The sequence below is a fragment of the Tupaia chinensis genome, unplaced genomic scaffold (assembly GCF_000334495.1).
Source record: "Tupaia chinensis unplaced genomic scaffold, TupChi_1.0 Scaffold000045_1, whole genome shotgun sequence".
NCBI classification, from domain to species: domain Eukaryota; kingdom Metazoa; phylum Chordata; class Mammalia; order Scandentia; family Tupaiidae; genus Tupaia; species Tupaia belangeri.
The window spans coordinates 4556350-4561203 of NW_006159501.1; the positions used below are offsets into that span (position 1 = coordinate 4556350).

Genomic DNA, 4854 nt, shown 5'->3' on the forward strand with positions numbered 1-4854 from the left:
TGGGTGTCTTAAGCCAAAATTTGCAAGAAGTGTGATTATTTACTATAGGAATATATGTATGTAACTTTTAAATTTTTTTTATTTAAATTTATTTATTTACATTCATTCACTGTACATCATTACAGCATACAAAATGAGATTTCCCATCCAGAATACACTGTATATTGGCTCAATCAAGCTCATCAACACACGTGTTATCCTCAACAAATAATTTTCCATTTCTTGTTTCCTGTATATTTTGCTTATTTTTTGTCATGCTTGATTCCCTATCTCTCACCCCCTGCCGTGTTTCACACCACACTGTCTCTGGTATCCATGGTTGGTTTCTATGCCTTTTCCCCCATTTTATTGATTTGCTAATGAACTTAATCTAAATATCGCCAATAGCAAGTGCAGCTAATATATACATGTCCATGAACACAAATCTGACTTTAGGCATAAACCTCAGTGAGTAGAATGAACAGACTATAAAGTAGCACCTAGCTGGGGCTATATAGTTACTGCAGTCATCAAATATGCATTTTTTTTTTTAATTTAAAGAAAAACAGTTTTTGTGTTTTTTTCTCCTGAAACGTTTTTTTTAAAATTAATTAATTTACATTCATCCCCTAAGCATTGTCAAAGCATACAAAATGTGGTTTCCCATCCAGAATATACTGCATAGTGGCCTAATCATGCATGTTATCATCAATAATTTTCCATTTTTAATTTTATATATGTGTGTGTGTGTATAGATATAGATATAGATATAGATATAGATATAGATATAGATATAGATAGATATAGATATAGATATATTTGCCCCTATGTGTGACCCTCTGCCCTTTTCCACCCTCTTACACTATCTCTGGTGTCTACAGTTGTCTTCCATTGCATTTCCCTCCATATTTTATTGACCACATAATTTCTTAAATATATATAATTTTTTAAAAGAGGATTTTGCTATAGAGCGGAGAGACAGAAAGTGAGAAATTATTCCCAAGAGAGGATGACCACGCTGCTAACCCTTTTGATCCATTCTCCTCTCAGGAATTTTGGTAGGCATTTATGCACACACACATAGCGTGAATTTTTTTTTTTTTATTTCAAGCTCTTTCATACATTCAATCACATTATTTAGCTTGCAAAGTGAATATTCCAACATGTGTACATTTCTCTCCAGTCCAGTTGATAATACTATAAAGTTATCTTCAAAAGATAATACCCCATTTCTTTGTTCCATTAATACTATGTCTCTCTATTTTTCTCCTTAATGTCCTTCCTCAGACTCTGTTTCTGTATGCACTCTCTCCCCACCCTATATATGGTATTCACAACCATTTACTGTGTTTCTATATTCTTTAGTCATTCAGTTTCATTCATAGAGAGTAGATACTCAGTATATATTAAGTGGAAACATACAATGTCTCTCTTTCATTGCCTGGTTTGCTTCACTCAGCAGTAAATCTTCCATATACATCCACTTTCTGTCAAAAGCCAGGGTCTTATTTTTTTTACAGATAAGGTTTATTATTTGTTGACGAGGGTGTGTATAATAGTCTCAACTGTTCTGGACTGAGGTGTAAATCATTCTGGGTAAAGTCTCTTCACAATCTAAATGATGTATAGTGATTTAATGTATGAATAATAATAAAAAAATAAAAATGAAGAAAAAAATGGAAAAAAAAGTTCTCCTTTTACCCCACCCCCGCCAGGACTTATTATTATTATTTTTTAATCTTAGTCATTCTGAATGGAGTTAGGTGGTATCTCCTTGTTTTTCTGATCTACATTTCCCTTACAGGGAGGGATATTGAGCATTGTTTCATATGCCTTTTGGCTATTCACATGTCATTCTTAAGAGTGATTTTTACCAACTTGTTTTCCCATCTTTTAATAAGATTGATCATTGTTTTTTGGGACAGCTGCTTGAGTTCCTTGTGTATTCTGGTTATCAGTCTCTTACCTGATGCGTAGTTTACAAAAATCTTTTCCCATTCTGAGGGCTGTCAATTCACAGTAATTACTGTGTCTTTTAGCATGAAAAAACTTCTTAGCTTGATGTAATACGACTTGTCTATTTTGGGAATTATTGACTGTACCTTGGGGGTTTTAATTAGGAAGTCTTTGCCTACCCCAATGTCTCTCAGAGTTTCTCTAGTATTTTCCAGGAGCAGTTTTATGGTTTGAGGTCTTAGCTTTAGATCTTTGATCGACCTTGAGTTGATTTTTGTCAATGGTGAGAGGTAAGGGTTTAGATTCATCTTTCTCCAAGTAGATATCCAGTTTGTACAGCGGCAGTTGCTGAAGAGGTTTTCCTTTTCTCACCGGATTGCCTGATGCCCTTTGTCAAAAATAAGCTTACTGTATGTTTGGGAATTTATTTCAGGGGACTCTATACTGTTCCATTGGTCTACCTGTCTGTTTCTGTGCCAGTACCATGCTGTTTTGATTATCACAGCTTTGTAGTTTATTTTTGGGCCTAGGAGTGAGATGCTGCCCACCTCACTCTTCTTGTGCAGGATTACTTTGTCAATATGAAGTCTTCAATGATTCTAGACAAATTTTATGATTGTCTTTTCTAGATCTGTGAAGAATGTGTCTGGTACTTTGATTGGGATTGCATTAAATATGTCGATTAGTTTGGTTAGAATTACCATTTTGATTATATTAATTTTTCCAATCCAGGGACAAGGGATATCCTTCCACTTGTGTCATTTTCAATTTCTTTTTTTTAGCTTTTTGTAGTTTTCCTTGTGGAGGTTCAACTTCTTTGGTTAGATTTATTCCTAAGCATCTTATACTTTTTGTGGCTATGATAAATGGAATTACATTTTTCAGTTCTATTTCAGTCTGCCTGCTGTTCTTACATAGAAATGCTATATGTTTCTGTATGTTGGTTTTTGTACAACTTTACTGTATTCATGTATTACTTCCAAGAATTTTTTCATGGATACCATTGGATCGTCTATGTATACAATTATGTCATCTGCAAATAGAGAGAGTTTCACCCCTCTTTTTCCTATTTGAACGCTTTTTATTTTATTCTCTTTTCTTATTGCATTGGCGAGGACTTCCAGTACTTATTGAAAAGGAGTGGAGAAAGTGGGTATCCTTGTCTTGTACCAGTTTTTAGTGGAAAAACTTTCAGTTTTCCTTCATTCAGGATGATGTTCGCTACGGGTTTTTCATAGATAGCTTTTACTATGTTCAAGAATGACCCTTCTATGCCAATATTGCTGAGAGTCTTGATCATGATGGATGTTGTATCTTATCAAATGCTTTTTCTGCATTAATTTATATGATAATATGGTTTTATCTTTCTTTCTGTTAATATAGTGTGTTACATTTATGGTTTTGTATATTTTTAAAGATGTAATTAATACATGATTTCTTTTTTGAACTAGAATCAGAACTAGAATGGGATGATCCAAAGATGAGCTGTGGTGCCTGGATAAAGTAGTGGTGTTCCATAGGGGTTGGCCCTGGACTCAGGTTCTTTAGTGTTTTCATCAATCTTCTGGCTTTTGGGGACCATGATCTTGTTCATCTTTTTTTTGCAATTACAAGATGAAGAAGATCTAGAACGACTTCTCTTTCTGTTCCTCTCAGGAGAAGAATATGAACTCAAGTAAGATCTTTTTTGTGGGGAAGGAGAGCCCTTGTGGGATCTGGGTCTTGATTTCAGCCAGCCCATGAGATCTCAAATATTCTCTGGAATTGGAATGAGATCTTGACTGCAAGCTGGAAGAAATTATTGAACAGGATCTGGACCTAGACCTACTTGAGGGGGAGGATGCACATGATGAAGATCATGAATGTGAAGATTGAGATTTTGAGAAACTTCTATTAGGTTTCTTTTTATTACTATCTTCTTCTCTGGCATCAAGATTATACTTTGAGAGATCAGCATCATATTCATCCTTATCTTCATCTAATTTATATTTAGAAAAGTCATCCTCATTCTCTTCTTCACCCTCAGATTCTTTATCTTCAACTTCCTTTAATATAGATGCAGGACCCACTGCCTTTCCTCTGTAATTTTTCTTTTTACATCCAAACTCATCATATTCACCATCAGGTTCTTCTCTTTCTATGTACTCAACATTTTCGCTTTCATTAAAACCACCACCATATCCTGTTCTTTCTTCTATGTTAGCATACTTTAGAGTATTACACATGTTACACTCTGATCTTCTGGCCCAGTTCACATTACCGCAAGTTTTACATTGCCAGTCACTAGCACTGAATAGGCCTCAGCTCTTTTTGGAAGCCTTTTCTATTTCAGTTCCCCCGGCGTTCATCATCTTGGCCTCAGTTTTCTCCCTACCACACCTATTACAGCTGGTTCTTTTAGCAAAGTTTACATTTCCACATTTCTTGTCAGGGTAAATGTAGTCCCTGTCACTGACTCAGAAATTTTTGGTCGACACCTTGGAAGTCACCACCACAGCCAGCCACAGCACATCTTCCTGGTTTTGCATATGTTGAACAAACCTTGCATTCCTGGAATAAAGCCTACCTGATCATGATGTATAATCTTTTTATAAGTTGCTGGATACTATTTGCTAGTGTCTTGTTAAGAATCTTTGCATCTTTATTCATCAGAGATATTGGTCTATAGTTTTCCTTCCTTGGCCTGTCCTTATTTGTTTTAAGGATAAGGATGATGGAGGCTTCCTAGAATGAATTAAGGAAACATTCACCCTTTTGGATCTTTAGAAATAACTTGAACATTATGGAGGCTAACTCTTCTTTAAAAGTTTTGTAGAATTCAGAGGTGAAGCTGGGACCAGCAGTTAGCGTAACAGCTATGTCTCTGGACTCCTACGTAGTTGACTGAGGTTCAAGTCCTGAACCCGGTGGCTTAAACTC

The 4854-nt window shown here is 35.4% G+C and overlaps 1 pseudogene; it reads right to left on the reverse strand.

The window, feature by feature from the left end:
* Positions 1 to 3394: 3394 nt before the first annotated feature.
* Positions 3395 to 4463, reverse strand: LOC102472456 (zinc finger Ran-binding domain-containing protein 2 pseudogene; annotated as a pseudogene).
* Between the last annotated feature and the right edge of the window lie 391 nt (positions 4464 to 4854).